The sequence below is a fragment of the Bos javanicus genome, chromosome 2 (assembly GCF_032452875.1).
Source record: "Bos javanicus breed banteng chromosome 2, ARS-OSU_banteng_1.0, whole genome shotgun sequence".
NCBI lineage: Eukaryota > Metazoa > Chordata > Mammalia > Artiodactyla > Bovidae > Bos > Bos javanicus.
In genome coordinates, this window is record NC_083869.1 from 124710133 (window position 1) to 124733282 (window position 23150).

The 23150-nt window shown below is 44.1% G+C and overlaps 1 protein-coding gene and 1 non-coding gene across 5 annotated transcripts in view; both read right to left on the bottom strand.

The window, feature by feature from the left end:
* GMEB1 (glucocorticoid modulatory element binding protein 1) overlaps positions 1 to 5409 on the bottom strand; it is a 35303-nt gene extending 29894 nt beyond the window's left edge. Inside the window, exon 1 of one of the 4 annotated variants that reach the window (XM_061390720.1) lies at positions 5320 to 5409. The gene's annotated coding sequence lies outside the window, so the exon portion shown is untranslated. Of the gene's footprint in view, positions 1 to 47; positions 5100 to 5319 lie in introns of those variants that run through there. The other 3 variants (XM_061390746.1, XM_061390737.1, XM_061390730.1) reach the window with 3 other exon arrangements.
* A 14218-nt stretch (positions 5410 to 19627) lies between these two features.
* On the bottom strand, positions 19628 to 19760 carry LOC133236254 (U11 spliceosomal RNA). The gene has a single exon (XR_009732813.1). It is a non-coding gene; the product is annotated as a U11 spliceosomal RNA (small nuclear RNA).
* Between the last annotated feature and the right edge of the window lie 3390 nt (positions 19761 to 23150).

Genomic DNA, 23150 nt, shown 5'->3' on the forward strand with positions numbered 1-23150 from the left:
AATAAATGCTGTGTCCAACTGTATGACCTCCAGGAACATCTTAATACCTCTTTGCCTCAAACTGAATGGAGATAGGATCTTGCCTGACACTTCACTTGCAGAGCTGTTGGGGGAACTACTGTCCAGTACCAAAAGATCTTTGACTCTAAAGTAACTCAAAGCATTATTTCCATCTTTACGAAAACTCAGAGGGTCCTAAGTTATTCTGCAGCTGTTAGTCTTCACAGCTGAAAAGAAAGGAGAGGGTCATGTAAGAGAATATAGATAAGAGTACTGTGTTGACTGAGATATGTGAGTACTTGAAGATGATTAGGACTGCAATGAACTGTGCCTAGACACACAATGGATATGTATTTGGTACTCAAGATGACCAAATCCACATTTCAGCTCTGCCACAGCAATTGTTTGCCTATAATACACATATTTAACATAGCACTCAAAGTCTCCCTCATTTGGCTCCCCAAATTTTCCAGTTTTATCTGCAACTATAATACCCCAAGAATCTTAAAATCCAGCCACATCAATCTCTCACTAAATTCTGGACATGTAACATGTATAGGTTTCTGTACGTTTGTTATTCTGTAAGCCCCAAACTCCTTTCTCCCTCATCGCCTTCTCCCTTCAAGGCCCAGTTCAAAGTTCACTCCTCCACAAAGCCTCTAGCTCCCCATTTTCTTTCCTGTAGGCCCCCAATACTTGCTTGCCGCCCTCCTCTAGTTTAATAGCACTGTACCTTGTACAGCGGGTAACTGAACATACATCTGCCTCCATGACCACACTGTGAAGACAGGTGCTGCTTCTCTAAAAATCTTGTCTCCTACAGCCTTGTTCACTGTAGCCACTGACATACAGCAGTTCAATCAATTTTTGTTTGTGTTTGACCAAGTTAAAATTCCTCACATATGACTTAGACCTGCCCTTTATGATTCTCACATTCAAACTTTTTCCTGGATTCAATACTTCCTGTATCTAAAAACCTCTTAAAATATCTTAGGCATCTTAAACTGAAAGCATGTTCCCTCTCAAACCTGCCCCTAGGTTCCCTGCCTCAGTAAATGGCACTACCCTCCATCCATTTTCTCAAGCCAAAAACTAAGGAGCTATTTTTGACTCCTCTTTCTTCTCTTTCTAAATTCAACCAACCACCAAATAAATCCTAGCCATTTTATCACCTATATATCTCTTTTAACCATCCTCCTCTCTCCATCTGTGCTGCCATCATCATACGCTGAACCACCACACTGTTACCTGGATTTTTCCAGCTGCTTCTCATCAGTATCCTAACCTCTGGTCGGATCTCCAACTCATTAGATAACAGACAAAATGATCTAACTAAAGGCCATTTCCCCCACTTAAAAAACTCTTCAGGGCATTCCCTCTGCTGCTATTACGGTGCAAACACCCTGGCTTACAAAACCCACCAAATCTGTCCCCTGCCCACCCTGCTGGCCTCACTTCCCACAGTGCTTCCTCTCACACTGTGGGCTCCTGCCACTGCATTTTTCCAAATTCTCAAACATGCCATATTTCCTCACCTGAGCCTTCACACTTATTTATTCTACCTGGAATTCTTTTTTTCTGTCCTTTTTGGCAAGTCACTGCTATACTTTTGTGACATTTAAAACATCACTTCTTCAGAGAGGCCATCTGTGACTTCCTTGACTAGATTTGAGGGGGTCTTTTTGCTTCCTCAGCGCCTGGAGCATCCCTGTCACAACCATCAGCCCACTCTGTCAGTCTCTCCTCACCAGACTGCATCCTGGGAGAGAAAAGCTAGCTTTACTTTTTTTAACAGGCTTCCCTATGCTAGCTCAGTGCCCAGGGCCACAAGTGCAATAGTTTTCAAATATCAGACTTCTATTTACAAAACTGCCTACCTAAAACTTTCTAAGGAAATCTGGTACACAGCAGGTATGTAATAAATTTTCATGCAATCAGTGACTCACTTTACCCTAAAAGACTTCTAGAACTTTCTACTTCTTTAATTTAGGAGATATAAATTTGCTTACAAAGCTTGAACTGGCTGTAATGATGGGGAGAAATCACATCGGACACAGTTAGGCTCCTTAGATATGAAAAGGGATGGTATCTGTTCTTAAGGAACTACAGAAGGGAAAGAGATATGTGACACTGTCATACAGTAGAGGAAAAAAGTAATTACAAGATACTAGAATATACAATCTGAACTTCTGTAAATTAAAAGTTTAAAACTGGAGTGGGGGGGATGCGGAATCAATGGACCAGTTTGGCTGGCTGCCAGAAACAGAACCTAAATGATTAGGACCTTTGAGTCTAGAAAATGCCAAAAGGGATATGATGAAGTATAAAATGCCATCAAATCCTAGAATAAGTGAACCGACCAATATCTTTAAAGTTTGAACCATAAAAATGTAGGATGAATTGAAATAATCACAGCTAACATTTGTCAGACACTTACTTATTGTCAAGCACTATCCTGTTACATATGCAATGAATTTAAAAGATGTAATACTTTAGCATATAACAATCGTAGATAATTTATTACTTCAAAAAAGTGGTTTAAATGTTAAATTAACAGCATAGGTAAATTAATGGGTTAGAAAAGCAAAATTAGAAGGATGCTTCTAGTTCAACTTTCTACCCTAAGGTTGAGTCCTCTCTGTCTACAATACTCTGAATAAGTGGTTGACTAACTTCTTGATTAATACTTTCCTCAATAAGAACTCATATTTTACTTCTTACCCCTCCCACACCTTGGAACTCAAAAGCAATATTATGGCTGTTTCTCTAACCTTCTGAGAGTTTACCAGAAAAGATAATTATAATCATCCACAATAAGTCTCTCATTGTCAGTCAGAGACACAGGTCTGATCCCACATGGCAATTCTTACATTCCTCAGAGAAGCAAGTTTGGGTTGAATAACTCTTACTATCCTAAATACCATATTCTGAGCAAGAAACCCTAACCAGCTTTACAGACTACACTGGCTAATTGGAAGGTCATTTCTTTGAACTGAGTGTAAATTGAAAAGTGGCTCTTGTTTATAGCAACAAAAACTAAGGGAAGATGAGTAAGTTGCTCCTTTGGGTATTTTATGGATGGGACCTTGGAGTATTCATTGTGGAATCACACAACATTCTGTAATTCTAGAGAACACACATAAGGGAAATATGTCAAACTTCTGGAAAAGGAAGAATTATTTGTAGTTATTTTCAAAGACAAGACACCTTGAAAGTAACTACATGACTACTCACGTAAACTATCAAAAAATTAAATCAATGATACCTGACCTACTCTGGATTAAATTCATTTTTGTGTTCTGAAAAGTTTAAAACACATGGCAAGATGTAAGCACAAGTGTCACATGATCATAGGAACATGACAGTTGGTAGCTGAGAGGGAGTCATAGAAATACCATATATCCTGAAATTTTCTAACTCCAAAATGTATTTGTTTCATACTTAAATTTTGGTAGACTATGTAGCCTATTCTAAGAAATTTCCAACTTAAAAACTTTATTATTACATGAGGTCAAAACTCCTTGATTTTTTTCCTTCTTTATTCTGTTTCATGTATTTACTAGGTGATCCAGGGTGCTACCAGATGTAATGAAGCCAACAGATCACTACACAAGATCACTGAGGTAAAAAGCCAGAGCAAATGAAGTTTCGGATGAATCACTTAATAGTGACCACTCTGTAGGTGTTTGGAGAAGCAATTGCAAAAAGGGTTTTTTGAAGGGTCAACATACTACAGTTGAGATTTCTTCTTAGGACAAGAACAAAACACAGTTCAAACTAACCCCATGAAGCTGAGTACAAGTTGGCTATTCAATATGTTTGCTGTAAACACGAGTAAGCAACTAACAGGTAACTAATGAAAAAAGTCAAGTCAGTAGAGATTAAATACACATAATTGATAAAAGGCTGACAAGTTAGGTCAGTCCAACAATTTAATGAAAAAGTCCCCCAAACGTTCCATAAGCAAAGAGAGAGAAAAGAATCCTGTGAGACTAAAATTAGCTGATCCTCTCTTTCCTTAATGCTCCAGGTTAAGGAGGAAAATGCCACTTCTTGGTTCTCCTAAATAAACACGAGTTAAGGCCCCTGTTTGTGTCTGTTAGGAAGTGTTTTTGAATTTCTCTCATCTTGAGAGAATGCCTCCTCCTCCTCCTCAGACAGCCAAGACTTCCCATGATCAAGACTTGAAGTGTCTTAGTCTGGATGGATCACACTCCAGGACCCTCAAGAGTCTGCTCTCAACTCTCCTGCCCCTCAATTAGGAAACACCAGGCCAATTCCCCCGTCGTTTTAGAAAGCAGGGATATGCTAGCCTTCTTTCCAACAATCATCTTCTCTCCGGTCCTCAAAAACTCAGGTTTCCCCATCCGCGACAGGCCACATCACCCTGCTCTCTACCTATATGAGGTACTCCAAGCTCTCTTTTATTCCCTCACAGATCTGGACCCTTCTCATTCCTTCCTCTGGAGGCTCTGAGGTGTCTTCCTACCGCCCCCTCATCTAGGGGAAGGTAGAGGCCTGCTCACTTTCCCTTGGAGCTCTTCTTCCTTGTCCCCTGCTTACCGGACCTGTCACTGTGCCTTCAGGGAAGCACCTGCCTCTTTTCCCCTGGACTGAATGGCCGAGGCCTCTAGGCGCCCCCGGGTGAAGCTTGGACACTCTTTTCCTCAGCAGAACCCACTCTCTGCCCTGGCTCCCCACCCCAAGGCTCCGAGAGGTCCTCCCGGGCAGACAGCGGGCTTCCTTCACTCTTCGCCGCCCCCTCCTGTCACCACTACCCGGTAGCCCGAGCGCGACCCAGGCCTCATCCCCAGCTCCACATCGAAGGGCCTGGTGCTCCCTGGATCCCGCCTTTAGGGATACCCCCTGGATCCCCAGACCCCTCCCCGGGGTCCTAGATGTCAGGGCCTCTCAATCCGGAGTCGCTCCGGCCCTTCCTGGTCCCTCGGCAGAGGACTTCCGGGCCCTTCAGTCCGGGGGCGCCGGGGCCCCCCAGTGCCAGGCTCGCCGGCCCCCCGCCGCTCTCGGCCGGGGGCCGAACCCGAGCGGCGCGGCCGGCCGCGCTGGGGGCGGCCCGGCTGCTCAGGCGGACCCAGCGGCAGCGTCCCCCCACCCCCCCGCGGCGCCGCGACGTCCGCTCGCTCCCCGGCGGCGGCGGCGGCACGCACAGGGCGTGGGGAGGCGCCCGCGGAGGCAGCAGCCCCCCGCCCCCTGCGCGCCCGCCCGCCCTCGCCGGCCGCCGCGCGGCCCCCGCGCCCGCCCCCCCCCCCCCACCCACCCCGCGCCCGCGCCCGAGCGCCCACCCCTCCCCCTCCTCACCGTCTCCGTCGGGCGGGCGGGCGGCGAGCGGCCAGGGCGGGCGGGCGACGGAGCATGCGCAGAGGCCGCCACGGCCGCTACCGCCACCGCCGCCGCCAGGCCGGGCTTCAACACTTCCGGCCGCCGCCGCCGGCGAGCTGGAGCCTTAAAGGGGACGCGTCCCTATTGCCAGCCCGAGGAGGATGAACTTCAGCCGGAGAGTTGGGGGCCTTTATCAGAACAAGTAGCTCCCGCTTTGGAAAATTAAGTGTTGGGAGGGACGCCAGGGACCCTAATAACTCTTCTAACCCCACTTCATGGATGAGGAAAACGTGGTCTAAATTAAAGACACCTCATCCGCAATCGGGAACAAAGGCAGGACTCCCCTTGGAGAACTCTGCGTGCCCCTCGTCACTCCTCAGATCCGGTTTATGAAGCTTACATTTACCAGACTTTCAAAAGTGATGATCCAACTACCAATTCGGAATCAAAAGATCTGGTTGAGTATAGAGTCTGTAAGCAAACTCCTTTGCCCTCTCTGACACATGCATGTTTGCCAAGCCTTTTCTGGCTGCGAGTTGGTTCTGGATTCCAGTCAGAACCCATAAATTCTTTGGGGGTAACTTGACAGCTTTAAGCCCCTATTTCGTCTAGGACATAGGTTGTTATTAGCGTTTAAAGAAGTGATACTTGAAAATGCTTAGAAAAGTTCTGGGGCCAGTCGTAATAATTAGCAAATATTAAGACCTTTGTGGGAATTTCCCTAGAGGTCCACTAGTTAAAACTCCTTGCTTCCAAGGCGGGGGAACAGGTTTGATCCCGGTCAGGGAACTAAGATCTGTTCTGATAAATAAAAATAGCTAAAAAAAAAAATGAAGACCTTTGTTTGGCCGGGCCTTGAAGAAGATTCCTTTATCTCATAGAATCCTCTTGGCAACTCTACTAAGTAGCTTCTTTTCACTCCCGTTTTACAGATAAAACCCAGGAGGCCAAGAGAAATTAATGAACCCCTCAAGGTCACCAAACTTGTAAGTAGTATAGCCAGGATGCAAACTCAGGTCCTTCTTTCTGCGGAGTGAAGCACTCAGATGGTCGCTACCTTTATTAAGAATGAATGAGGTGGTGGTATACAGGCACTTTTTTGAGTCGGGGGAGAGAGTTGCTTCCCCATCTTGCCTGCTCTTATGACTCACATCTCTGTGCTCTGTCATGAGGAAGTAACAAGTTTTACAGTCTCCTGATTCAAGAACAGGCGAGGCAGCCCAGGAGTCAAACAATAGAAAAGGATTTGGGGGCCAGAGAACCTGGATTCTAGGCTTGGTTATCAAAGCTCATCACTGCAGATGGTAACTGCAGCCATGAAATTAAAAAAAGCTTACTCCTTGGAAGAAAAGTTGTGACCAACCTAGACAGCATATTTAAAAGCAGAGACATTTCCTTGCCAAAAATGGTCCATCTAGTCAAGGCTATGGTTTTTCCAGTTGTCATGTATAGATGTGAGAGTTGGACTATAAAGAAAGCCAAGTGCTGAAGAATTGATGCTTTTGAACTGTGGTGCTGGAGAAGACTCTTGAGAGTCAGTCCCTTGGACTGCAAGGAGATCCAACTAGTCCATCTTAAAGGAGATCAGTCCTGAATATTCATTGGAAGGAGTGATGCTGAAGCTGAAACTCCAATACTTCGGCCACCTGATGCGAAGAACTGACTCATTTGAAAAGACCCTAATGCTGGGAAACATTGAAGGCAGGAGGAGAAGGGGATGACAGAGGATGAGATGGCGGGATGGCATCACCAACTCGATGGACATGAGTTTAAGTAAACTCCGGGAGTTGGTGATGTACAGGAAGGCCTGGTGTGCTGCAGTCCATGGGGTCACAAATAGTCAGACACGACTGAGCAACTGAACTGAACTGATCAAAGCTCAGGGATCTTGGCCAAGTCACATCTCCTTTGTGCCTTGATTTCCTCACCTGTAAAACTGAGATAGTTTTCTCACTGTGCCCATCTCTCAGGGCTGTTTGCAGGATCAAATGAGGAGGTTTAGTATCCACATTCCTATCTATTCTTATGATCAAGAATTTACACATTAGCAGATGATTCTGAATATAATAGGGACTGCTCATGACTGGACTCTTGACCTTTGTGAACTATTTCATAGTGATACCATCTATATATTTTTTTCATCTATATCTTTTGATTATGCATCGTGCACTCATGGAACGTTTACCAAAACCCTGTCCCTGTCTTCCAGAAGCTCTCAGTCTACCTTCTTCTGAGACAGAATTGTAAACATACGAAGCAGTACAGTGTGATAGGTGTTATGGTAGAGATACAAACAAAGCACTGAAAAAGTGCAAAGGACTCTCCCTGGAGGATTCCTGAAAGGCTTCACAGATGAGGGGGCATTTGCACCTGGTCTTAAAGGATGACTAGGAGTTCATCAAGGAGAAGGCAATGGCACCCCACTCCAGTACTTTGCCTGGAGAATCCCATGGATGGAGGAGCCTGGTGGGCTGCAGTCCATGGGGTCGCTAAGAGTCGGTCATGACTGAGCGACTTCACTTTCACTTTTCACTTTCATGCAATGGAGAAGGAAATGGCAACCCACTCCAGTGTTCTTGCCTGGAGAATCCCAGGGACGGGGGAGCCTGGTGGGCTGCCATCTATGGGGTCACACAGAGTCGGACACGACTGAAGTGACTTAGCAGCAGCAGGAGTTCATCAAAGGGAAAAAGTGAGGCAGAACATTCCAAAAAGAACAAGTGAGTGTGAAGAGGGAGGCTCAGAACCAAATGGTCCTCATAAAGAGTAAAGGGGTATTCTACAAGGAGTGGGGACCCACTGGAGGTTTAAGTCCTCTCTGGCTGTACTGCTAACACCCAGCCCCAGCCCGCAGGACTTACCTAGATCACTGAAGTAATTCCTAGTACTCAGCAACCCTGTCCACCCACCTTCTAAATGTTATCTATCCTAGGTACCTAGAGAGAGTAATCTTTTAAAGAAACAAAGTAGGTGATTTCTGTGTTTAAAACCCTTTAGTAGCTTCCCATTGCACTTAGAATAAAAACCCAGACCCCTCACTAGGACCACCATGTGTGACCTTCTTCCTGCCCTCCTCTGCCTTCGCTCCTGTGCTCCGGACACCCTGTGTGTGCCTGGAACCCCCCGCACAGGCCCTTGTCACCGGCTCTTCTCTCTCCCTGGGAAGCTCTTCTCTCAGGTTTTCAGGGTTCACTCATCTTTCATTCCTCACAGGCCTTCCCTGGCTCCCAACCTTAAAGCCGGATCCCCAGCCACAGGCTACTCCCTTTCCATCAGGGCACTGGTCAGGTTCATTTGGAAGACTCTTCAGGGCACCACATCTGAGAGAGCGCCTATATCCATGTCCTAGTTATTGTCTCCCAACCTCCAGCTGATTTGCAGAGCAGTCTCCACAACATGAAACCCTCTGGATATTTTGTATCAATCCATTGAGTATGGTACATGGCAAATGTTTTTTGATTAAATGACTGAATAATCAGAAAAAATGATAAGATATAGACTGGAGAGGAGAAAGACCAGGACAAGGAAACTTATGTGAGGGAGACTAGGATCATCTTACTAGGATCCTCCCCACAGAGAGAGAGATAGGCCTCATGCAGGGCAGAGTTCATGGCTCTGGACACAGTTCCAATCGGAACAGCAAGTCTTAGTGACCAAGCGAATGTGATGAATGAGAGAAAGGGACGAGGCTATTCCCCAAGTAAAAGAATGAAGTAGGAAGAGTTGGGATTGAGAGAAAGTGGAAATGGTGAGTCCACTTGAGCTTCTTCAGTCTGTGATATTTGAGGGGCATCTAAATGAAAGCCTCCAGGAGGAAGTTGGATTGACTTGTCCTCAGGCAAGAATCCAGGGCTAGATTTGAGGACTTGTCAATTAGATGGACTGTAGAGGCCAAAAGTAAATAGGTTACCTGAGGAGAGTGTGCAGGGAAGGAGGAAGGAACCTAGAGGCCCAAACCTGGGCAACATTAAGCCCTGAGGAAACTAAAGGAACCAACTGAAAGTGGTCAGAGTGATTAGCTCCCTGGACAGAGGAAAGCGAAGCCCAGAGAGCAGGCAGGGAGCTTCCAGAAGAAGGGGATTGCACTAGCCATGCCAGATATTGCAGAGAGCTCAGGCAAGGAAAAAAAGGTCACTGGATGTGGCAACTAAGAGGTCGTTGCTGATCCTTCAAGGATGGGGTCACCTCTGAGGTTAGGAAGGAGGCCAGATTCTAGTGGCTCAAATGGTAAGTGGGAGGAGAATTAGCAGAAACAGTGAGTAGAGACAATATTTTTTGACCAAAAAATATTTTTTTGACTCATGTGTTTTTTAATTGTAGTAAGAACACTTAACATGAGATCTTCTCTCCTAACAGGTTTTTAGGTGTGCAATACAGTATTGTTATCTGTAGGCACAATGTTGTACGGCATATCTCTAGCCTTTATTCATCTTTTCTTCATCTGTTGTATATATATACTTTTTTATTTATTATTTTTTATTGGAGTATGATTGGTTTACAATGTAGTGTTCGTTTCTGCTGTACAACAGCAACAAAAATTTTTTAAAAAAAGGAGAAACTAAGATATAAAGGACCAAGGTGATTATTTTAGGAGGAGAGGGACTTCCCTGGTGGTCCAGTGGTTAGGACTCTGAACTTCCACTACAGGGGCCCCAGGTTCCACCTCTGGTCAAGGAACTAAGATCCTGCAAGTCTCTGTGGGGCCAAGATATAAATAATAATGATAAATTAACAGGAGAAAAAGTCATGTGAAGGTCTTCCTTTTTTATTTTTTCACTTATTTTTCCTGTAATCCCTTTTCACTGCAGGAAATTGTAAAATACTTAATAGGATGGAGAGGGACTTCCCTGGTGGTTCAGTGGTTAAGAATTTGCCTGCCAGTTTCGATCCCTGGTCTGGAAAGATTCCCATATGCCTTGGGGCAACTAAGCCCATGCACCACAACTATTGAGCCCACACACCTGAACTACTGAAGCCTGTGGGCTCTGGAGCCAGTGCTCTGCAACAAGAGAAGCCACTGCAATGAGAAGCCCAAGCACTGAAACTAGAGAGTAGCCCCCACTTGCTGCAACTAGAGAAAGGCTGAGCTCAATAAAAAAAGACCTAGTATGGTCAAAATAAATAAATAAAAGGATGGAGAAGCAGGGGGAAAACCCCACTTATTTAACCTGGAATATATTTCCTTCCAATCTGTTTTCTATGCATTTTTTCCTTATCATGAAGAAATGTCTTGAACATGCAATCCATGTTATACTTCTTTTTCCCTTAAACACTGTTTCCTAAGCATTGAAGAGGATAGTTTTTCTTCTCCTTCTCCCCCACCCCTCCCCACCCCACCACATCTCCTTTCCTTCCCTTCTTCTTTTAAATATGAGACATACTTGAATGACCAGTCTGGCTCTATCCTTCCCTATAGCATTCTCAGGTCTCTCTGATTTCTAGGCAGACAATTTTGTTTGGGAGATAATTTTGTTCATTTTGATTGAATAAAAAAGCCAAACAGTAGAAGGGCCAAACATAACTGGGGGAAGCTGCCAAGGTGAGGAGAGGACCCTATCTGGGATGTTCAAGGCACTTAGGCCCCCCTGGTTAGATTGTAGGTGTGAGCTGGACATAGGCCCACCATGGCTGCATGGTTTGAAAACAGAAGGGAATCTCAGGGGTAGTGGTGTCAGGCCTGCTGAGAGCTTGCTCTAAGCATGTTAGATCTATATAGCCTCCAAGGTCCTGTTATTAACCCAATGTAACGTGAGAGGTTAAGAACTTTCCCACATTCAGGGAATTCCCTGGTGGTCCAATCATTAGGACTCAGTTTTCACTGCCAAGGGCCCAGGTTCAATCCCTAGTTCAAACTAAGATTTTATGCAAGCTACACACCTAAAAAAAGAAAAAAGAAAAAAAAAAACACCACTTTCTTACATTCATACATCTGTTTATTGGCTAGCTTGTATTTGAACTTAGGTAGTTGATTCCAGAGCCCATGCTCCTAGTTATCCCACTTTTGTGGAACTTCTATCCCTGGTCGCACATAAAATCACTCAGGGTGGTCTTATAAAATACCCCTACCAGAGCCCCATCCCAGACGAATTCGACTGGAATCTGTGAGGGTGGAGTCTGGCCATGAATATTTTCTAAAATGGCCTTCAATGACTCTAGGGAACAGCCAGGTGGAAAAACCACAGCTCTGCTGGCTCTTGACTATGTCCGTTCCAAGCCCAGTAACAACAGCAGCAGCATGAATAACAACAGCTAAAGTTTACTAAGTGCCAGCCCATTTTAAACACTTGGTATTAATGTACTTGGAAGGTACTAGTAGGGTCCCCATTTTATAATAGGAAAACCAAGGTCACATAGTTGGTACGCAGTAGAACCAGAATCTGGGCTCTTGACTTCAGTCTGTGCTATGGCCTAACCAAGATGATTTCCTGAGACTAGCTGCTGACAGGATTGAAGGGAAAAGAAACTAACATTTCTTGAGCCCTTCCTCTGTGTCTGCAGTGTACTAGAAGTTTTTCCATAGATAAGATTCCAGGTAGGGAATTTCCTTTCCAGGTTGGGAGTGATATCCCCTTTTCTCAGAAGAGGCAAAACAGGCTCAGTGAAATTAAGGGGCACAACCTCAGGTTACAAGTACAAGAAGTTGCAGAGCTGCCACTCCCATGGGTCTGTCCAAAGTCCAAGCTCTGTTGACTTATTTGGAGTAAATAAAATCATCAAAATCACAGAGACAGAAAATGGAATAGTGATTACCAGGGACCGGGGTAAAGGGAGTATTTGAGAAGCTAGTATATATAATGGGTGCAGAATTTCAGTTGAGGATGGTGCAAAAGTTCTAGGAATGGTTGTTGGTGATAATAAACAATGACATGAATGTGCTTAATGCTTCTGAACTGTACACTTAAACATGGCAAATTTTATGTTAAGTATATTTTTATAATAATTTTAAAAATTAAAATGAATAAATAATTAAATAAAAGACAGTGAAGAGCAAGGTTTTGGGCGTGCCTATGATGACACCACCCTTATGGCAGAAAGTGAAGAGGAACTAAAAAGCTTCTTGATGAAAGTGAAAGAGGAGAGTGAAAAAGTTGGCTTAAAGTTCAACATTCAGAAAATGAAGATCATGGCATCTGGTCCCATCACTTCATGGGAAATAGATGGGGCAACAGAGTCAGACTTTATTTTTGGGGGCTCAAAAATCACTGCAGATGGTGACTGCAGCCATGAAATTAAAAGACGCTTACTCCTTGGAAGGAAAGTTACGACCAACCTAGATAGCATTTTGAAAAGCAGAGACACTACTTTGCCAACAAAGGTCCATCTAGTCAAGGCTATGGTTTTTCCAGTGGTCACGTATGGATGTGAGAGTTGGACTGTGAAGAAGGCTGAGCACCAAAGAATTGATGCTTTTGAACTGTGGTGTTGGAGAAGACTCTTGAGAGTCCCTTGGACTGCAAGGAGATCCAACCAGTCCATTCTGAAGGAGATCAGCCCTGGGATTTCTTTGGAAGGAATGATGCTAAAGCTGAAACTCCAGTACTTTGGCCACCTCATGGGAAGAGTTGACTCTTTGGAAAAGACTCTGATGCTGGGAGGGATTGGGGGCAGGAGGAGAAGGGGACGACAGAGGATGAGATGGCTGGATGGCATCACTGACTCGATGGACTTGAGTCTGAGTGAACTCCGGGAGTTGGTGATGGACAGGGAGGCCTGGCGTGCTGCGATTCATGGGGTTGCAAAGAGTCGGACACGACTGAGCGACTGAACTGACTGATGATGTCCCTGGCCCTGGGCAGGAAGCTCACTGCCAGCTGAGGGAACTTAGGCTCTACCAGGCATAACAGTGCCCATGCCAAGTGCCTGGTAGACAGCACATGCTCATAAGTGTAGCTCCTGGGACTTACCTGGTGGCCCAGCGGTTAAGACTCCAAGTTTCCATTGCAGGAGGCGCAGGTTCAATCCCTGGTTGGGGAACTAAGATCCTGCATGCCACACAGGATAGCCCCAAATAATAAGTGTAGCTACAGATGGGGAGACTTAGGTCCAGAGAGGGTCTTAACTGTAGCTATTCATTGGAAGGACTGATGCTGAAGCTGAAGCTCCAATACTTTGGCCACCTGATTCAAAGAGCCAGTTCACTAGAAAAGACCCTGATGCTGGGAAAGATTGAAGGCAGGAGGAGAAGGGGACGACAGAAGATGAGATGGTTGGATGGCATCATCAACTCAATGGACAGGAGTTTGAGCAAGCTCCAGGAGATGGTGAAGAGCAGGAAAGCCTGGTGTGCTGCAGTCCATGGGGTCACAGAGTCAGACATGACTGAGCAACTGATGGACAACGACTGGGCTCTGTTCTGAAAGGCAGGTGGGTGGTGCCAGTTGGAGTATTAAAAATAATACCAGCTGGCACTTCTTAAGTGCTTATTACATTCCAGACATGATTCCCAGTCCCTCTGTGAGTGTGGATTACCTCATGTACTCTTCACAACCCCCAACGTGAGGAGGGTACCATTATTGTGTTCCTTTTACAGATGAGGAGACTGAGGCTGAGACAGAGATTGATTCAAGATCACAGAGCCAGCAGGACTTGAATCTTGTCCTCTCTGACTCCAAAACCAGCAAGTTAGCCTTTTGCTTGGGTGGTGGTGGTGGACATTGGGGGTGGGTGGGGCTGGTGTGGGGGAGGCGGTGATTCACTTGACTGTATCTGGATTCATCACAGAGTTTTTTCTTTTGCACCCACGGGAAGAACTTCCTCTTTTTCTGACTCAGTCCCCATATCGGCTTCTGAGAATGTGATACAGAGGGTGGGGAATTAGAAGCAAAAGTACAGGCAGTCTTTAGTAAACAAAGATTTTTTGAGTACTCTCTATGTAGCAGGCAGTGGTCCAGGGGCTAGGAGTCCTGCAGTGAATAAAATAAATTTTGTCTCTGTTCTCATAGAGATTCTATTGCATAGTGCATATGTTGGGGGTAGGTGGGTAAAAAGATAGGGGAAATGGGGGAGAAAGGAGGGAAGTGGATATAGACAAAGAGCAGGATATGCCTGGTATGGTAGGGCTATGAAGGAGATGTGCCAGAGAGATTGAGAGAGGATATGACTGAGGAGGGGACCTAACTAAACATAGTTAAGTGAACAGGGACGGCTGGCTCAGGAGCTAAGGCCTGGAGGATGAGAAGATCCCAGCTGAAGATCCGGAAGTAGTGTTTCAGGATTCTGTGGGGAAACAGCAGAGGCAAAGTCCATGAGATCCTCACATGTTGGAGGAACTTGGAGAAGGCCAGTCAGGCTGGAGCAGAGAAACAGAAAGAAGTCAAGAGAAGATCCCAGTGCCAACACATATAAGGTCTTGTAGACCCCAATGAGGAGTTAAAGGTTAATTCTAAGTGACAGGAAGGCCACTGAAGGAGTTAAGAATGAAGACTAGAAGGGAGCATGACAGGAAGTCAAAAGACCACTTAGGAGCTTCTGGTTGTAATAGAACAGGTGATGGTGATGGTTCAGACCAAGTGGGGATTCAGAGAGGAGGTGGTCTTAGAGGGGTCTCTGGGAAGTTACTAAGTGATGGAGGGGGAAGTTATTAAGTGATGGATTTGCAGAGGTCAAAGAGACAAGAGAAGAAGCAGGCTTGATGGGGGATGGGAATCTAAGGGGAAGTGGGGATAGAAATTATGAAATAATTGCAGAGTTAGTAGCTGTCCATGCAGCTGGAGACAGTGTTCTGGGCTGGAAGTAGATACCAGAGAGGAGGGACCAGAGGCTATCCTTCTAGGGACCCATAGGTCATACCTCTTCACAGATGGATAACATAAGGTCCAGAGGATATCTAAAGTTTTTGTTTAAAATCATTTATCAACATTTACAAATCCAGAGATATCAAATAAAAGGTTTTCTGCCTCCTTTTCTAAATTGGTTGCTCTGGTCACACTGGGCCCTTCCCCATGTACTAGGAAGGCCGTAGCAGGCTGGTAGGGGAGCCCCCTGCTCCTCCAGATTGAACATAAACTCTTCAGCTGATCCCACCACAGCAGGCCTGCTGCAGATTCCACTCAAAGCCTGGTCCTGGCAGTCCTAGAGTTTCAGTTTCTGGCATGGGCAGGAGGTGACACCATAGAAGAGGAAAAAGTTGGTCTGGGACACAGTATACACTTTCTCCCATTCTATAGTGGTTATCGATAGTGGTTGTGTGTTTGTTAGTCACTCAGTCGTATCCAACTCTTTGTGACCCCATGGACTGTAGCCCACGAGGCTCCTCTGTTCCATGGAATTCTTCAGGCAAGAATATAGGAGTAGATAGCCATTCCTTTCTCCAGGGGATCTTCCTGATCCAGGAATCTAACCCCACTCTCCTGCAGTTCAGGCAGATTCTTTACCAGGTGCTGCTGCTGCTGCTAAGTCACTTCAGTCATGTCCGACTCTGTGCGACCCCATAGAGGGCAGCCCACCAGGCTCCCCTGTCCCTGGGATTCTCCAGGCAAGAACACTGGAATGGGTTGCCATTTCCTTCTCCAATGCATGAAAGTGAAAAGTGAAAGTGAAGTCAGTCGCGTCCGACCCTCAGCGACCCCATGGACTGCAGCCTTCCAGGCTCCTCCGTCCGTGGGATTTTCCAGGCAAGAGTACTGGAGTGGGTTGCCATTGCCTTCTCCATTTACTGGGTGAGCCACCAGGAAAGCGATTATTGATGCACAAAGGTTGTAAATTCTAATAAAGTCCAATTTACTTATGTTTTCTTTTGTTGCCTGTACTTTTGATGTCATATTTAAGAAATCATTACCAAACCCAATGTTATAAAACTTTCCTATTTTCTTTTAGTTTTAGCTCTTAAATTAGATCTTTAATTTATTTTTTCTATGTGGTTTAAGGTAGGAGTTCAGCTTCATTTTTTTGCATGTGGCTATCCAGTTTTGCCAATGCTATTTGCTGAAAAGACCGTCATTTCACTATTGAATGGTCTTGACATTCTTATCAAAAGTCATTTGAGGCCATGATTTATTTCTGCACTCTCTATTCTATTCCATTGGTCTACATGTGTGTTTTTACACCAGTACCACAATATTTTTACTTACTTTGCTTTGTAGTAAGTTTTGAAATTAGGAAGTGTAGTCCTCCAACTTTGTTCTTTTTCAAGAGTGTTTTTGGTACTCAGAGTCCTTTGAGATTCCAAACGAATTTTAGGATGGGTTTTTCTATTTCTGCAAAATATGTCATTGGGATTTTTACAGGATTTTTTGCATTGAATCCACAGATTACTTTGGATAGTATTGGCATTTTAATAAGATTGTGAACATGGACAACCTTTCCATTTGTTTCTGTCTTCTTGAATTTCTTTCAACAATGTTTTGTAATTTTCATGTACAAGTTACACTCCTCCTTGGTTAAGTTTCTCCTCCTTGGTTAAATTTCCTAAGTATCATATAAACATTTCTAAGTATTTTTTTTCTTTTTAGTATTATTGTAAATGGAATTATTTAATTTTCTTTTCAGTTAGTGTATAGAATACAATTTTTGTGTGACCTTCATTTCTTATCAGTGGTCACTGATTGCAACATTGGAGATACAGACCAATAGGGGAGCTCAGGAATCAGATTTGGCTGGTTTCAAGAGAGAAGCCATGATGGCATTTGCCTACCTGAAGGATGGAAACTTCCTCCTCTCTTCTGACAAACTGTACTTCTCTGGTGACTCAGATGGTAAAGAATCTGCCTGCAATATTGGAGACCTGGGTTTTATCCCTGGTTTGGGAAGATCCCCTGGAACTGGGAAAGGCTACCCACTCTAGTATTCTGGCCTGGAGAATTCCATGGACTGTATGGGGTCATGCAAAGAGTTGGACATGACTGAGCAACTTTCATTTTCACTTCTCTGACAAACTGACACCCTTTCCCCCTCCATCCTTCAAAATACCAAAGCAAAGCCTCTCAAAATCCATATCCCTGAACCACCTCCCCTCCCATCACCCACCTGCAGTAAACCCATCCTGTTGTGAGTCTATGATATGATTAGAAGTAAGTCTATTGGGGGTGGGTCAAGGAGGGCCTCCCTGAGGAAGTGACATTTGAACTGACACAAAGAATGAGGAGGAATTAGTCACTTTGGGAAAATGCAGAGGAAGACAGGCTGCTGAAAAAGAGAAAATTTACAGTTTTATTAAAATACAATTTACATATCATAAAACTTACCCATTTTAAGTGTACAATTTAATGATTTTAGGAAACTCATAGATTTATGCAACATAATTTACTTGTAGAACATTTTCTTCATGGCAGAAAGATGCCTCATGCCCATTTGTAGTCAGTCCCTGCTCTCAACTCCAGTCCCAGGCAATCACTAACCTACTTTCTGTCTCTATAGCTTTGCTTCTTCTGGACATCTTGGGTAAAAGGAATCATATAATATATGGTCTTTACTGACTGGCTTCTTTGTGAGTCCGATTTTATTTTTCATCATTTGTATTCCAGTGACTGTGCATCCTCATCATTTCTCTAATCTTTTCATCTACCCCATGTTTTCTGAGAACTAATTGGAAAATATAGAGAAATAAAAGCAAAAAAGCTTCACTCTCCCAGTAAATCTTCCATCTGTAATAGATTCCATTCTGGTTGACATTTTTCTTGGATATTACTCTGTGCAGTCAGAGCAAGTTTCCTTTCAGAAGAGCTGGACTCATCTCTTGACCCTGCTGCTTTCTAGCTCTGTGTTGGGGGCCTTTCAGAGCTTCTGTTTTCTCATTCATTAAGTGAGCAAAACAATACAACCAGCCCTCTGTTATCCCTGGGTTTTGCATCCACAGATTCAACCAACCACCGATTAAAAAAACAGAAGAAACCCCATAAAGTTCCAAAAGGCAAAACTTAATTTTGCTGCCCGCCTGCAGCTATTTTACACGCATTTACCTTGTTTTAGGTATTGTAAGTAATCTAGAAGTGATTTTAAATATACCTGGAGGATGTGCAGAGGTTATATGCAAGTATGGTAAAGAATCAGCCTGCCAAGGCAGGAGACACAGATTCCATCCCTGGTTGGGGAAGATCCCCTCCCTGGAGGAGGAAATGGCAACCCACTCCAGTCTTCTTTTTTTTTTTTTTTAATTTATTTATTTATTTATTTATTTTTATTTTTATTTCTTAGACCACTCCAGTCTTCTTGCCTGGAGAATTCCATGGATAGAAGAGCCTGGCGGACTACAGTCCGTGGGGTTGCAAAGAGCTGGAGACGACTGAGTACGCAGGCACACACACTATGCCTTTTTATATACAGTACTTGAACATCTGCGGATTTTGTGTATCCAGGGGGGGATCCTGGATCCAACTATCCTACTCCCCACCTGTGCGCTGATTTGGAGTGCGCTACAGTGTGCTTAGTGGCTCGTATCCGACTCTTTGAGACCCATGAACTGCAGCCCGCCAGGCTCCTCTGTCCATGGGGATTCTCCAGGCAAGAATACTCGAGTGGGTTGCCATGCCCTCCTCCAGATCATCTTCCCAACCCGGGGGTCGAACCCAGGTCTCCGGCATTGCAGGCAGATTCTTTACGTCTGGGCCTCCAGGGGTTTGGAGGGACCATCCTGTATTGCAGAACACTTACAAATTTGTTGTTAGAACGAATGGAATGAATCCTTGTAGCAAAACCTCGCTCTCTTTTTTTCGGTCGCACAAGGCAGCATGCAGGATCCTAGTTCCCGGACCACCTGCGCCCCCTACAGCGGCAGCTCTGCATATAAAACATTGGACTGCCAGAGAAATTCCTTAACGTCCTCTTAAACATAATTTAACATATGAGATGAATTTTTTGAAGGTTTTACACTTTTATGTCTCTTAATGAGCTGCTCTGCGAAAACGTTATCAACAGTAAGAGTGCTACTTACCTGGTGTTTTAAAGTAGTGATTCTTTTCAAAGGGCATAAATTACAGGAAGAATATAAACACAAACTTAGAAACCGATAATGTATACATGTAGTAAGAAAAATATTTTTACAAAATTAGCTTTGTATTATGATTCCGTTACCCTGGTAAGCAACCAACCAAGAAAAGTGTGAACATCTCTTACGGCTGCGTGGTCTAGCGGAAAAATACGCCAACACGCCATTTACTCTTCCTAACTCACGAAAGGGAAAAAAACATAATCAAAACTGCTTCGCTCCACATATCTTTTCTGCTTAAAAATTTAGTTTTCGAAAACCGAGTTATGAAACATCCACACACACACACACAAAAAGCAAAAACTTCTCATATCAAGGAATAATACAAGGACTAACTTCAAGTTCTGTTTTATAAACATCATAAGCGGGGGCGCCAGGACCAACGATCACCAGCTGCCCTATTACCAAAAATTATGCTTCCGAAATCTCTTGATGTCGATTCCGCACGTAGAGCAAACGAGCTGCCCTACGTGTGCCACTCACGACAGAAGCCCTTTTTGCTTTTCCGGCTTCCAAAGCAGGGTGGCAGTGTCGGCAAATCCCTTTTATGGTAAAGGTGAAAATAAAGTCGATGCAGTTTTCCATTCAGAGTTCCCAAAGTCGAAGATGTAACGGCAGACCCTTCTGAAAGGGAGAGAAGTCTTCATAAGGAGACTCTATCATCTGTCTTTGGATTTTTATTTAAAATAAAAGCAGAGGCTTGAGTCGTATGCAAATATGCGCGGTGCTTGCTGGGAAGGTGCCTGCGGGTGCTCAGGGAGGCGTAGGGGAGGGGTTTGTAGGAAGGAGCGCGATTCTCCACTGCGCTGGAGCTGCGCTGCGAGACTGACTTTCCGGTAGATACACGTACCTATCTGGGGAAGACTCAAATCTCACCCTATTAAAATTGAAAATGCACAACTTGTGCTACTCCTAGGCGTTCACCCCGAAGCGGCCACACGAGCACTGGAGGGGTCGGATCACTGTAAGATCAAAACACTGGGAGCAATTTAACCTTCACCTATACAGCAACGAACAGCAGAATGTGGTGGGTTTATAGTGGAATGCCATCTGCTGCACTTCCAAGGAGTTAATTGGACATCAAAATACACAGATTGATAAAAGCAGTAGAATAAGGTACAACGTGATACCATTAACGTAAGAAAACAAACAAAAAATACTGTGCTTTATCAACAAATATTTAAAAACTGAGTGAAAAATGTGTTGAATAGGGTACCGCATGATATCACTGACGTAATAAAAAGCACATGTGTGCATACAAAACCCAGTGCTTTATTTTTTATGGCTACATATTTGTATTAATACATATTAATGATTAATGCTGGAAAGGAGTCTGGGTACAGACACACAAAACTTTAGATTTACTTATGTTTTGTTAAAAACCCATAACGATTATTTTATTATATATTTTGTTACTTGTGCAATTAAGACTATTTTAAAAATATAGTCCTGGCTTTCTGTAGTTTCTCTGACATTTCTTAAAGTTAGGTTTGCGTGCTAAGTTGCTTCAGTCTTTTCTGACTCTGCGACCCCATGGACTGCAGCCCGCCAGGCTCCTCTGTCCATGGGATTCTCCAGGCAAGGACACTTGAGTGGGTTGCCGTGCACTCCTCCAGGGTATCTTCCCCACCCAGGGATCGAACCCGGCTCTCTTGTGTCTCCTGTACTGCAGGCATATTCTTTACCGCTGAGCCACAGAGGGGGAGCCCTAAGGTTAGGTTCATTGAGGTATAATTTATATACAGTAAATTCACCTTTTTTATCATACAGTTCTATGCGTTTTAACAAACTCATACAGACATGAATCTGTTATCACAATCAGTATTTCTATCACCCCAAAAAGTTCCTTTGTCCCTTTTTCTAGTCAACCCCTCCTCCCATCTCCAATCCTGGCAACCTCTTTTCTGGCCCTGTAGTTTTGTGTTTTCCAGAAAGGCATAAAATTGGAATCATTCATGTATATTTCATTTTTAATATAAAAAAGAAATTGGAAAGAAATTGACATAGTACAGAAAAGTGAGAATTGATACTGTACAGAAATGTGAGAATTGTTTTCCCAAACTACTGTTAACAGTTTTGTGTTTATCTTGCCTCCTACCCAGAGTGGTGCAGTCACTGTGGAAAACAGTATAGAGGTTTCTCAAAAAACTAAAAATAGAACTATCATAAAACCCAGCAATTCCATTCCTGGGTATGTATCTGAAAAAAAAAAAAAAACCCAATAATTTGAAAAGATATATACACCAAGATGTTCATAGCAGCATTATTTGCAATAGCCAAGATATGGAAGCAACTTAAGTGTCCATTAACAGATTAATGGATTATATATATATATATACACACACTACCCAGCCATTAAAAAAAAGAATGAAATTTTACTATTTGCAGCAACTTGGATGAACTTGGAGGGCATTATGCTAAGTGAAATAAGTCAGAGAAAGACAAATATTGTATGATATCACTTATGTGGGGAATCTAAAAGATACAACAAACTAATGAATATAACAAAGAAGAAGCAGTTTCTTAGATTTAGAGGACAAACTAGTGGTTACTAATGGAGAAAGGGGAGGGTCAATATAGGGGTGAGGAAGTGGGCAGCACAAACTACTAGGTGTGAGAGAGGCTACCAGAATGTATCGCACAACACAGGAGATATATAGCCAATATTTTGTAATAACTGAATGAGTGTAACCTTTAAAACTGTATAAAAATAAAATTTAAAAGAATAATTAAGACCCAGAAAAAAGTAAACTGGGTCTTAAAAGGACAGAGTGCAAAAACAAAAATGGAATGCCAGACCCTTAGGAGAATGAAGAGAGCAGTGGCAGAGAAATTAGACTAGTACCATAGCTTGGAGCCTAATGCTGCTGCTGCTGCTGCTAAGTCGCTTCAGTCGTGTCCAACTTTGTGCGACCCCATAGACGGCAGCCCACCAGGCTCCCCCGTCCCTGGGATTCTCCAGGCAAGAACACTGGAGTGGGTTGCCATTTCCTTCTCCAATGCATGAAAATGAAAAGTGAAAGGGAAGTCGCTCAGTCGTGTGGAGCCTAATGCTGAAGCTGCCTGAAATCTGTGAATCTAGATCTGCGGCAGGGTTACCTGTGGATTGGGAATTTGGTGGGATGAGGATGGCAACATATAAAGACAGGGAGAGCAAGTTGCTGTACCATTCCTGGTGGGAGGCAGCTTTTCCTGCTGACAGTACTGCTGCTCACTAAGCTATCACAGCGCTTTGTACACTACTTTTTGTCTGTGGATTCTCGTCCATCTTAGTTTGGGGACCTGGGCTCTAGGAGGGATTCGGGCTGGAAGGCACTCCGGCTGGAATAAGGTCTTCTTTACAACTCTAGCATCTAGCAGGAATTCAGCAGTTCTCACCAAGCATTTGACATTTATTTGATAGATGAAGTAACCGAAAGCATCAGTTCTAATGATTAGACAGTTCAGGCTTCAGAGTGAGAATTCTGAGTTACAGTTGTGCCTCTGCACTTACTAGTTAGAATTTGGTTAATCTCTCACAGGTTTCCTTTATTTTCTTCTGGATGCGTCCCGCAGGACGCGGGATCTTACTTCCTCTACCAGGGATAGTACCCGCGTCCCTTGCAGTGGGAGCGCGGAGTCTTACCCACTGAACCACAAGGTAAGTCCCTCTCACAGGTTTCTTGAAATCGTTAAATGACTTAGCGACGGTTTATAAAAAGTTCCTGGTGGATAGTAAGCGCTCAATTGTTATTAACTGCCAAACCACAGCCATAAACCTTTCTTGTCCCAAGTTTCTCCGGTTGACATCCAATAATTAGCTATCTTTGGAGTGTTGGTCCCAGGAGATACTACTGTCCTCAATTCAGTTTCAGTTCAGTCGCTTAGTCGTGTCCGACTCTTTGCGACC